We start from the raw sequence: 13,601 nt of genomic DNA on the forward strand, positions 1-13,601 counted from the left end.
AGGAAGGTCCTAGAGTACCCTCTGGTGGACAAAGCTCGAAACAGCACTCTGACTGCCGAATTAAAATCTTCCTCTTCAGTGCAAATTCTGTGAAACCTCAACAATTGTGACTTAATCAAGCCTGCATAGGTGTGCTTTGGGTGGAAGCTAGTTTTATAGAGCAGAGCGTGGGTGTCTGTCTCTTTAAAGAACACTTTGATCGCTAGTGTGTGGGTCTCCTTGAACCTGTCGTTCTTAAAAGTGGTGGTGTCCAAGAAATCGACAGAGGTCAAACTGCTGGTTGATTTTAGCTTGATTGATTCACTGTGATTATTCAGCGTGTTCAAAAATGTGTCAAAGTCCTCTCTCGTATGAGGCCACACCCCCCAGATGTCATCTAAAAACCTGTAGTAGTACAGAGGTTTTTTAGGACATGTTTTTAGGGCTGACTCCTCCCATTCAGCCATAAAGATGTTTGCATATGCGGGAGCAAATTTCTTCCCCATAGCTGTACCTTTAATTTGCAGGAAAAATTCTCCATTAAATGTGAAGTCATTTTTGGTCAAATTAATCTCTAATAACTGTAATAATTCTTTTTCTGGTCTTTTTTTGTTTGGGTGTTTCCGAAATGCATTTTTTATGGCTTGCATGCCTTCTTTGAAGTCAATATTTGTATATAGACTGTCTATGTCAATTGTAAAAAGAATGGAGTTGTCAGGAATGTGCAGTTTTTTTACTATGTTGATAAAGTGGTACGTGTCCTTAATGTAACTGGGGTGTGTGGTCGAGAGAGGATTGAGGAAGAAGTCCAGGTATTCTGCAGTGTAATATGTTTCACTGCTGCAGTCAGACACAATGGGTCTACCTGGAGGGATTTCATGTGGTTTGCTCCACTTAGTTGGATCCTTGTGGATTTTGGGCAGCATGTAAAATAATCTGGCTCTGGGTTCCGAGTTGCCCATTAAATAATATTTTTGTTTTGCCTTAATAAACCTTTTCTCATAGAGAGTTTGGATAATTTTGTTCATGATTGGAATCGTTTCTGGATAAATAGGTTTGGTCAATTTAGTGTAGTATTTGGGGTCGTTGAGTTGTCGATAACCCTCCCATACATACTGTTCTCTGTCCATAATGACCATAGCACTGCCTTTATCAGCTGGCTTGATGATGATGTGTTTGTTACTGTTCAGTTCTGTCAGTGCTCTAACCTCTTCAGTACTCAGGTTTGGTGGTACACGATGGACCCTAAACTCAGCATCCAAATATTGAAGATCCGCCTTGATGAGAGCCGTGATTTCACTGGGTGTTTGTCCCTGGGGGGGAGTCCAGACTGATTTCTGAATGAAAGGCAGCGGTTCAGAGTCTTTTGCATGTTCATAATAAGCTGCCAGTTTCAGCTTCCTATGGTATTGCTGAGTATCATAACGGCTTTGTTCCTTAATGTCTTTGTTTGTGCCCTTTGTGGGGATAAAGTTCAAGCCTTTGTTAAGCAGAGCAAATTGTGGTGCAGTTAACTTAAAGTTTTTTGTTAAATTAATAACAGTCTTATCCCCCTCCTGTGGAGGCAGGTTTATGGGGACAATTAGTTTAAGTAAGTGCACCAGTGGTCCAGCATGCGCTGAGCTGTGTCATAAGTCCAGTGCAGGTTATCTGGTCCTGTTTTAAAGTCAGTGCTTGGTAGAGACGGAATATACTCACCCAGGTCAGAGATGTACGCGTTCAGGTGTGTGAGACGCATTTTCTCTCTCGTTGGAAGATTGGGGGAGAAGTTGATCTGTGGAATGAAAATTTCCGCCCACGGAAACTTCTCTTGGGCCAACTTAAGCGCTCTCTGCAGCTGTTTGATAGCTGTCTCTTTGGTCTTTTGGACACGGTTGTTTAGGCCAAAGGCCAGGATGATTTTTTCCACCGTGGCTGTGGATCTGGCTTTGTCCAGTAGCTCTTCTGCGTTTCTGAAGGTGGCACCTGGGAAGGCGTCAATTTGTAGATCTGGATTGTTGTGTGGTGGGAATCTGTTGGTATTTGAGTCACCCATGATTAGCCATTTTTTGCCAACCGTGAGGCTCCAATCTTGCAACTTTCTCGAAGTGGTGAGATGTTTCGTAGGTCGGTGTAACATCAGTGACTGTGGTGTGATGACCGTCCCTCTTGGAGTCGAATCCAGTCGAGTCTGCACCGCTGTTTGAAGACTGCCGGTCGTCGGTCTGGTGGACTGCACGCTGTCTGGAACAGGAGGGTGCGGCTCTCCGTCTTCCTCATCCACTAGTGGATCCAGCTCCTGCTGTGAGAGCTCCATGATGGAGCTCGTTATGGAAGCCACACATCCATTGTGGTGTGGGGGGGCCCGAAGAAGAAGCAGGGGGGCCGGGGGGGCCTCTCGTGGACTAGCTGTCCTCCTGGTAAACAGTCTTAGTGGTCTTTGTGATTGTGGATGGAGCTGTTGAGGAGTCGGTGTAGGTGGAACTATGTTTTGTGTGTTCTCACTATGTTGTGAGAGGGGCCAAATGTCTGACAGGGGCATCGGAGTAGTGTCCAGAACCATGTCAGTCCCTTGTGTTAGGCTGTCTGCAGGTCTACTAAGGGCCTGTGTTTCCTGGACGGATGGGACCACTCTGTGTGGTGGTGTAACGGGCGTCAGAGGAACCGTGTTGGTTGGTGCCCCATGTACCTCCGCTGTGACTGAGCGTGTGACGTCAGCCACCGACGCATTTGTAGCTCCGTTAGGTGGAGCCTGTAGCTCTGGGTGCAGCACGGTGCCATTTTGGACCGCTGCAGTTCTGGTCGTCGGTGAAGGACTGTCCCCCGCATGCAGGATGAGAAGTGTCTCCCCAACAACGCCTCTAGCCTCGGCCAGTGTGTCGGGTGCTAATCTGCTACCGAGGTTTCTCTTCGCCCAGGCTGAGGCTACTTCAAAGGGGCCGCTCCAATCGTGAGGTGAGAGTTTATAAAGTTTATCTATCTCACTCTTTATGACGTTTTCATAATGGTCCTGAAGTATAATCAGTGTGGTGTGGGCCCAGTTTTTAGCATTTCCTTCAATTAGCCTCTGGGTGTCGGCATTCGGTACCGCGGGTTTAATTAGCGTGGATAGCTGATTAATCACTCTGTTAATTGTGCGGGGCGGCTGGTCTGCACTCACATTTGTGAGGTGATGCGCTGTTTTAATCACTCTGTGTAGAATGCGGCATTTAAGCCCAAAGTCTGGATCATCGGATCTGGGTCTATTCTGATGGCTTTCATTGTGTTGTAGCTGTTGCTGACCTGTGTTGTGTGTGTGGTCGATCTTACGTTTATTACGTGGCATGTTGGACCGGTACTCCGCCGGTCTCTGGACGGTCCTGCGGTCCACGAATTGTGTCTTATAGTTTGCTTCTCTGCCATTATAGTTACGGCGCCGAGAAGGGCGGTCCCCGTCGGGTCCGAGTCCGGTCCTCGTGACGGAGGCATACGTCCTGCGGCGGCCGTCTGATGGATCCCTCCGGCGGACGTCTGGTGGACACCTGCGGGGGACATCTGATGGATCCCTGCGGTGGTGGACGTCCGATGGATGCCCGTGATGGCGGACGTCCGATGGATGTCTGCGGCGGACGTCTGATGGATCCCTCCGGCGGATGTCCGCTGGATACCTGCGGCGGACATCCGCTGTATATCCGCGGCGGCGGACGTCTGATGGATCCCCGCGGCGGCGGACGACGTCTGATGGATCCTCGCGGTGACGAACGTCTGATGGATACCCGCGGCGGCGGCGGACATCTGATGGATCCTCGCGGTGACCGACGTCTGATGGATCCCCGCGGCTGCGGCCGTCTGCTGGGTACCTGTGGTGGTTGTATGAAGGGTCCCGACGTCGGCGAGGGGACGCAGGTCTGGTGGGTGACCTCGGGCGCTGGCTCCGCTGTCTGCGGCCTCTCCCGTAGTTGACAACCGTCCACTCCTCGCCGCGGTCACGGCCGTGGTGGAACATGGTGAGGCTAGGTTAGCTTAGCTTAGCCTCGTTAGCATGTGGCTCAGAAAAAAGTTTACAAGAGTTGTTTTACCTTTTATTTTCTGTTCAGGTGAACCATATTTTGAACAAGTAAATTAATCGCGACGTTTCGGTTCTAAGAAGAACCTTCTTCAGGCTACTTGTTCTTTGTAGAATAACTGTATAGTTACGGAACGATGTCGGACGCTGTTGTAGCATCGGCCATGTTGTGGAAAAGGGAGGATGGGCTGTGATGCGAAGTTCCTATGGTCTGGCGCCCCTGGGCTCAGCCATTTTGTTCCAAGGACCAATCAGTAGGCCATCTGACTAAGCAGCCATGACATATTTGATGCCTAACTGATTGTCCAGTGAGATCTGATGAGTCATGTTCTCTGCACTGTTTCAAATGTACACAACTATTATCATACACATATGTATACACTTTATGCATTAAACCGTGGCATGTTTGATGCCTAACTGATTGTCCCGTGAGATCTGATGAGTCATGTTATATGCACTTGTTTCAAATGCACACAGCTATTCTCATACACATATGTATACACTTTATGCATTAAACCGTGGCATGTTTGATGCCTAACTGATTGTCCAGTGAGATCTGATGAGTCATGTTATATGAATTGTTTCAAGTGCACCCAATTATTCTCATACACATATGCGCATACACTTTAGACATTGAACCGTGGCATGTTTGATGCCTAACTGATTGTCCAGTGAGATCTGATGAGTCATGTTATATGCACTTTTTCAAATGCACACAGCTATTATCATACACATATGCATACACTTTAGACATTACACCGTGGCATGTTTGATGCCTAACTGATTGTCCAGTGAGATCTGATGAGTCATGTTCTCTGCACTGTTTCAAATGTACACAACTATTATCATACACATATGTATACACTTTATGCATTGAACCGTGGCATGTTTGATGCCTAACTGATTGTCCAGTGAGATCTGATGAGTCATGTTATATGCACTTGTTTCAAATGCACACAGCTATTATCATACACATATGTATACACTTTAGACATTACACCGTGGCATGTTTGATGCCTAACTGATTGTCCAGTGAGATCTGATGAGTCATGTTATATGCACTTGTTTCAAATGCACACAGCTATTATCATACACATATGCATACACTTTAGACATTAAACCGTGGCATGTTTGATGCCTAACTGATTGTCCAGTGAGATCTGATGAGTCATGTTGTATGCACTTTTTCAAATGCACACAGCTATTATCATACACATATGTATACACTTTAGACATTACACCGTGGCATGTTTGATGCCTAACTGATTGTCCAGTGAGATCTGATGAGTCATGTTATATGAATTGTTTCAAGTGCACCCAATTATTCTCATACACATATGCGCATACACTTTAGACATTACCCCGTGGCATGTTTGATGCCTAACTGATTGTCCAGTGAGATCTGATGAGTCATGTTATATGCCCTGTTTCAAGTGCACACAACTATTATCATACACATATGCGCATACACTTTAGACATTAAACCGTGGCATGTTTGATGCCTAACTGATTGTCCATTGAGATCTGATGAGTCATGTTTTACGAATTGTTTCAAATGTACTCCCACATCCATTTGTCCGCAGAAACATCTTCGACCTGAAGCCGTGCCGTCCTCCATCCATTTGTCACCGCCCACCTCCTGCGGTCTGGGAAGTGATGCCACATGGACTGCTCCAAAACCAAACCTGCATGTACATGCATCTGGACGTTCCAGTGTGTTCCACTCTATGTAGTACTGAGTGCCCGATCAGGCCCAGTCAGACATGCTACATGAGCCGCCATAAACACACACACACACGTAAATATGCCCATACACCCACCTGCATACACATACATACCTACACACATATATATACACATACATATACATATATATATACACACATGTGTACATATACGAACGGTCAGGTCCAGGCGGGAGCCGAATGGTTAGGCTTAGGCGGGAGGGCCGAATGGTTAGGTTTAGGCGGGGGGGTCGAATGGTTAGGTTTAGGCGTTGGCCGAATGGTTAGGCTTAGGCGGGGGGTCGAATGGTTAGGTTTAGGCAGGGGGTCGAATAGTTAGGTTTAGGCGAGGAGAGGGAGTGGTTGAGATTAGGGCAAGAAAGCAGGGCAGGCTACATGAGAGGAGCAGAGCAACAGAGATATGAGGCAGGAGGCACGGGCTGGTTAGGTGTTAGGGGATTGTGATCACTATGCTGGAAGCCAGCAAGGTGATCTGTGCACTGTCCATCACTACCTCACATCCTGAAGCACCTACCTCTCATTCAAGCCTTTAGGATGTCTTGTATCCAGTCTGGCAATCCAGATCCTTTCAGCCCTTTTCCTCTGGGAAATGTTCCACCTGGGGTTACACTCAATGACAGTCGTTAAAACAGATTTCCATCCATGTAATAGGAAGTGTTTCACAAAAGGTGTCTCCATCTTTTTCCTCTTCAGTATGTTGTATTTGTGTTGAGTGAATCGAGTAGAAATGGTGTTCCCCGTTTCACCCACATACTGTAAACCACACTTTTTACAAGAAATCAGATATATACAATTTTTGGACTTTAGACTGCCACGGGTCATTGTCTGAAAGACCTCTTTTGTGTACCGATTAGTGAACCAGTTTTGGTGTTTAAAATACTGGCCCTGTACTCTGGTTTTAGGGTCAAAGAGGGGTTTAATTTTCGCTTTTACCAGGAGATCCTGTAAATTCTTGTTTTTCCTGAATGCAGCAATAATGCTATAGTTTTGTAATGTTGATGTTCCTGTAATGTGTTTTTGAAAGTTCCTCTTACTTTGTCTAATTAGTTCAACAGTTGACGGGGAAAATGTCGTCACAAATGGAAGGTTACAAGTTACTACTGGTGGTCTAGTTTGCTGAAATGACCTTCTGCATTTTCTAAGGAAGGTCCTAGAGTACCCTCTGGTGGACAAAGCTCGAAACAGCACTCTGACTGCCGAATTAAAATCTTCCTCTTCAGTGCAAATTCTGTGAAACCTCAACAATTGTGACTTAATCAAGCCTGCATAGGTGTGCTTTGGGTGGAAGCTAGTTTTATAGAGCAGAGCGTGGGTGTCTGTCTCTTTAAAGAACACTTTGATCGCTAGTGTGTGGGTCTCCTTGAACCTGTCGTTCTTAAAAGTGGTGGTGTCCAAGAAATCGACAGAGGTCAAACTGCTGGTTGATTTTAGCTTGATTGATTCACTGTGATTATTCAGCGTGTTCAAAAATGTGTCAAAGTCCTCTCTCGTATGAGGCCACACCCCCCAGATGTCATCTAAAAACCTGTAGTAGTACAGAGGTTTTTTAGGACATGTTTTTAGGGCTGACTCCTCCCATTCAGCCATAAAGATGTTTGCATATGCGGGAGCAAATTTCTTCCCCATAGCTGTACCTTTAATTTGCAGGAAAAATTCTCCATTAAATGTGAAGTCATTTTTGGTCAAATTAATCTCTAATAACTGTAATAATTCTTTTTCTGGTCTTTTTTTGTTTGGGTGTTTCCGAAATGCATTTTTTATGGCTTGCATGCCTTCTTTGAAGTCAATATTTGTATATAGACTGTCTATGTCAATTGTAAAAAGAATGGAGTTGTCAGGAATGTGCAGTTTTTTTACTATGTTGATAAAGTGGTACGTGTCCTTAATGTAACTGGGGTGTGTGGTCGAGAGAGGATTGAGGAAGAAGTCCAGGTATTCTGCAGTGTAATATGTTTCACTGCTGCAGTCAGACACAATGGGTCTACCTGGAGGGATTTCATGTGGTTTGCTCCACTTAGTTGGATCCTTGTGGATTTTGGGCAGCATGTAAAATAATCTGGCTCTGGGTTCCGAGTTGCCCATTAAATAATATTTTTGTTTTGCCTTAATAAACCTTTTCTCATAGAGAGTTTGGATAATTTTGTTCATGATTGGAATCGTTTCTGGATAAATAGGTTTGGTCAATTTAGTGTAGTATTTGGGGTCGTTGAGTTGTCGATAACCCTCCCATACATACTGTTCTCTGTCCATAATGACCATAGCACTGCCTTTATCAGCTGGCTTGATGATGATGTGTTTGTTACTGTTCAGTTCTGTCAGTGCTCTAACCTCTTCAGTACTCAGGTTTGGTGGTACACGATGGACCCTAAACTCAGCATCCAAATATTGAAGATCCGCCTTGATGAGAGCCGTGATTTCACTGGGTGTTTGTCCCTGGGGGGGAGTCCAGACTGATTTCTGAATGAAAGGCAGCGGTTCAGAGTCTTTTGCATGTTCATAATAAGCTGCCAGTTTCAGCTTCCTATGGTATTGCTGAGTATCATAACGGCTTTGTTCCTTAATGTCTTTGTTTGTGCCCTTTGTGGGGATAAAGTTCAAGCCTTTGTTAAGCAGAGCAAATTGTGGTGCAGTTAACTTAAAGTTTTTTGTTAAATTAATAACAGTCTTATCCCCCTCCTGTGGAGGCAGGTTTATGGGGACAATTAGTTTAAGTAAGTGCACCAGTGGTCCAGCATGCGCTGAGCTGTGTCATAAGTCCAGTGCAGGTTATCTGGTCCTGTTTTAAAGTCAGTGCTTGGTAGAGACGGAATATACTCACCCAGGTCAGAGATGTACGCGTTCAGGTGTGTGAGACGCATTTTCTCTCTCGTTGGAAGATTGGGGGAGAAGTTGATCTGTGGAATGAAAATTTCCGCCCACGGAAACTTCTCTTGGGCCAACTTAAGCGCTCTCTGCAGCTGTTTGATAGCTGTCTCTTTGGTCTTTTGGACACGGTTGTTTAGGCCAAAGGCCAGGATGATTTTTTCCACCGTGGCTGTGGATCTGGCTTTGTCCAGTAGCTCTTCTGCGTTTCTGAAGGTGGCACCTGGGAAGGCGTCAATTTGTAGATCTGGATTGTTGTGTGGTGGGAATCTGTTGGTATTTGAGTCACCCATGATTAGCCATTTTTTGCCAACCGTGAGGCTCCAATCTTGCAACTTTCTCGAAGTGGTGAGATGTTTCGTAGGTCGGTGTAACATCAGTGACTGTGGTGTGATGACCGTCCCTCTTGGAGTCGAATCCAGTCGAGTCTGCACCGCTGTTTGAAGACTGCCGGTCGTCGGTCTGGTGGACTGCACGCTGTCTGGAACAGGAGGGTGCGGCTCTCCGTCTTCCTCATCCACTAGTGGATCCAGCTCCTGCTGTGAGAGCTCCATGATGGAGCTCGTTATGGAAGCCACACATCCATTGTGGTGTGGGGGGGCCCGAAGAAGAAGCAGGGGGGCCGGGGGGGCCTCTCGTGGACTAGCTGTCCTCCTGGTAAACAGTCTTAGTGGTCTTTGTGATTGTGGATGGAGCTGTTGAGGAGTCGGTGTAGGTGGAACTATGTTTTGTGTGTTCTCACTATGTTGTGAGAGGGGCCAAATGTCTGACAGGGGCATCGGAGTAGTGTCCAGAACCATGTCAGTCCCTTGTGTTAGGCTGTCTGCAGGTCTACTAAGGGCCTGTGTTTCCTGGACGGATGGGACCACTCTGTGTGGTGGTGTAACGGGCGTCAGAGGAACCGTGTTGGTTGGTGCCCCATGTACCTCCGCTGTGACTGAGCGTGTGACGTCAGCCACCGACGCATTTGTAGCTCCGTTAGGTGGAGCCTGTAGCTCTGGGTGCAGCACGGTGCCATTTTGGACCGCTGCAGTTCTGGTCGTCGGTGAAGGACTGTCCCCCGCATGCAGGATGAGAAGTGTCTCCCCAACAACGCCTCTAGCCTCGGCCAGTGTGTCGGGTGCTAATCTGCTACCGAGGTTTCTCTCTTCGCCCAGGCTGAGGCTACTTCAAAGGGGCCGCTCCAATCGTGAGGTGAGAGTTTATAAAGTTTATCTATCTCACTCTTTATGACGTTTTCATAATGGTCCTGAAGTATAATCAGTGTGGTGTGGGCCCAGTTTTTAGCATTTCCTTCAATTAGCCTCTGGGTGTCGGCATTCGGTACCGCGGGTTTAATTAGCGTGGATAGCTGATTAATCACTCTGTTAATTGTGCGGGGCGGCTGGTCTGCACTCACATTTGTGAGGTGATGCGCTGTTTTAATCACTCTGTGTAGAATGCGGCATTTAAGCCCAAAGTCTGGATCATCGGATCTGGGTCTATTCTGATGGCTTTCATTGTGTTGTAGCTGTTGCTGACCTGTGTTGTGTGTGTGGTCGATCTTACGTTTATTACGTGGCATGTTGGACCGGTACTCCGCCGGTCTCTGGACGGTCCTGCGGTCCACGAATTGTGTCTTATAGTTTGCTTCTCTGCCATTATAGTTACGGCGCCGAGAAGGGCGGTCCCCGTCGGGTCCGAGTCCGGTCCTCGTGACGGAGGCATACGTCCTGCGGCGGCCGTCTGATGGATCCCTCCGGCGGACGTCTGGTGGACACCTGCGGGGGACATCTGATGGATCCCTGCGGTGGTGGACGTCCGATGGATGCCCGTGATGGCGGACGTCCGATGGATGTCTGCGGCGGACGTCTGATGGATCCCTCCGGCGGATGTCCGCTGGATACCTGCGGCGGACATCCGCTGTATATCCGCGGCGGCGGACGTCTGATGGATCCCCGCGGCGGCGGACGACGTCTGATGGATCCTCGCGGTGACGAACGTCTGATGGATACCCGCGGCGGCGGCGGACATCTGATGGATCCTCGCGGTGACCGACGTCTGATGGATCCCCGCGGCTGCGGCCGTCTGCTGGGTACCTGTGGTGGTTGTATGAAGGGTCCCGACGTCGGCGAGGGGACGCAGGTCTGGTGGGTGACCTCGGGCGCTGGCTCCGCTGTCTGCGGCCTCTCCCGTAGTTGACAACCGTCCACTCCTCGCCGCGGTCACGGCCGTGGTGGAACATGGTGAGGCTAGGTTAGCTTAGCTTAGCCTCGTTAGCATGTGGCTCAGAAAAAAGTTTACAAGAGTTGTTTTACCTTTTATTTTCTGTTCAGGTGAACCATATTTTGAACAAGTAAATTAATCGCGACGTTTCGGTTCTAAGAAGAACCTTCTTCAGGCTACTTGTTCTTTGTAGAATAACTGTATAGTTACGGAACGATGTCGGACGCTGTTGTAGCATCGGCCATGTTGTGGAAAAGGGAGGATGGGCTGTGATGCGAAGTTCCTATGGTCTGGCGCCCCTGGGCTCAGCCATTTTGTTCCAAGGACCAATCAGTAGGCCATCTGACTAAGCAGCCATGACATATTTGATGCCTAACTGATTGTCCAGTGAGATCTGATGAGTCATGTTCTCTGCACTGTTTCAAATGTACACAACTATTATCATACACATATGTATACACTTTATGCATTAAACCGTGGCATGTTTGATGCCTAACTGATTGTCCCGTGAGATCTGATGAGTCATGTTATATGCACTTGTTTCAAATGCACACAGCTATTCTCATACACATATGTATACACTTTATGCATTAAACCGTGGCATGTTTGATGCCTAACTGATTGTCCAGTGAGATCTGATGAGTCATGTTATATGAATTGTTTCAAGTGCACCCAATTATTCTCATACACATATGCGCATACACTTTAGACATTGAACCGTGGCATGTTTGATGCCTAACTGATTGTCCAGTGAGATCTGATGAGTCATGTTATATGCACTTTTTCAAATGCACACAGCTATTATCATACACATATGCATACACTTTAGACATTACACCGTGGCATGTTTGATGCCTAACTGATTGTCCAGTGAGATCTGATGAGTCATGTTCTCTGCACTGTTTCAAATGTACACAACTATTATCATACACATATGTATACACTTTATGCATTGAACCGTGGCATGTTTGATGCCTAACTGATTGTCCAGTGAGATCTGATGAGTCATGTTATATGCACTTGTTTCAAATGCACACAGCTATTATCATACACATATGTATACACTTTAGACATTACACCGTGGCATGTTTGATGCCTAACTGATTGTCCAGTGAGATCTGATGAGTCATGTTATATGCACTTGTTTCAAATGCACACAGCTATTATCATACACATATGCATACACTTTAGACATTAAACCGTGGCATGTTTGATGCCTAACTGATTGTCCAGTGAGATCTGATGAGTCATGTTGTATGCACTTTTTCAAATGCACACAGCTATTATCATACACATATGTATACACTTTAGACATTACACCGTGGCATGTTTGATGCCTAACTGATTGTCCAGTGAGATCTGATGAGTCATGTTATATGAATTGTTTCAAGTGCACCCAATTATTCTCATACACATATGCGCATACACTTTAGACATTACCCCGTGGCATGTTTGATGCCTAACTGATTGTCCAGTGAGATCTGATGAGTCATGTTATATGCCCTGTTTCAAGTGCACACAACTATTATCATACACATATGCGCATACACTTTAGACATTAAACCGTGGCATGTTTGATGCCTAACTGATTGTCCATTGAGATCTGATGAGTCATGTTTTACGAATTGTTTCAAATGTACTCCCACATCCATTTGTCCGCAGAAACATCTTCGACCTGAAGCCGTGCCGTCCTCCATCCATTTGTCACCGCCCACCTCCTGCGGTCTGGGAAGTGATGCCACATGGACTGCTCCAAAACCAAACCTGCATGTACATGCATCTGGACGTTCCAGTGTGTTCCACTCTATGTAGTACTGAGTGCCCGATCAGGCCCAGTCAGACATGCTACATGAGCCGCCATAAACACACACACACACGTAAATATGCCCATACACCCACCTGCATACACATACATACCTACACACATATATATACACATACATATACATATATATATACACACATGTGTACATATACGAACGGTCAGGTCCAGGCGGGAGCCGAATGGTTAGGCTTAGGCGGGAGGGCCGAATGGTTAGGTTTAGGCGGGGGGGTCGAATGGTTAGGTTTAGGCGTTGGCCGAATGGTTAGGCTTAGGCGGGGGGTCGAATGGTTAGGTTTAGGCAGGGGGTCGAATAGTTAGGTTTAGGCGAGGAGAGGGAGTGGTTGAGATTAGGGCAAGAAAGCAGGGCAGGCTACATGAGAGGAGCAGAGCAACAGAGATATGAGGCAGGAGGCACGGGCTGGTTAGGTGTTAGGGGATTGTGATCACTATGCTGGAAGCCAGCAAGGTGATCTGTGCACTGTCCATCACTACCTCACATCCTGAAGCACCTACCTCTCATTCAAGCCTTTAGGATGTCTTGTATCCAGTCTGGCAATCCAGATCCTTTCAGCCCTTTTCCTCTGGGAAATGTTCCACCTGGGGTTACACTCAATGACAGTCGTTAAAACAGATTTCCATCCATGTAATAGGAAGTGTTTCACAAAAGGTGTCTCCATCTTTTTCCTCTTCAGTATGTTGTATTTGTGTTGAGTGAATCGAGTAGAAATGGTGTTCCCCGTTTCACCCACATACTGTAAACCACACTTTTTACAAGAAATCAGATATATACAATTTTTGGACTTTAGACTGCCACGGGTCATTGTCTGAAAGACCTCTTTTGTGTACCGATTAGTGAACCAGTTTTGGTGTTTAAAATACTGGCCCTGTACTCTGGTTTTAGGGTCAAAGAGGGGTTTAATTTTCGCTTTTACCAGGAGATCCTGTAAATTCTTGTTTTTCC

This window comes from Anarhichas minor, unplaced genomic scaffold (assembly GCF_050575085.1).
Source record: "Anarhichas minor isolate MPS153535 unplaced genomic scaffold, ASM5057508v1 ptg000052l, whole genome shotgun sequence".
Classification (NCBI taxonomy): domain Eukaryota; kingdom Metazoa; phylum Chordata; class Actinopteri; order Perciformes; family Anarhichadidae; genus Anarhichas; species Anarhichas minor.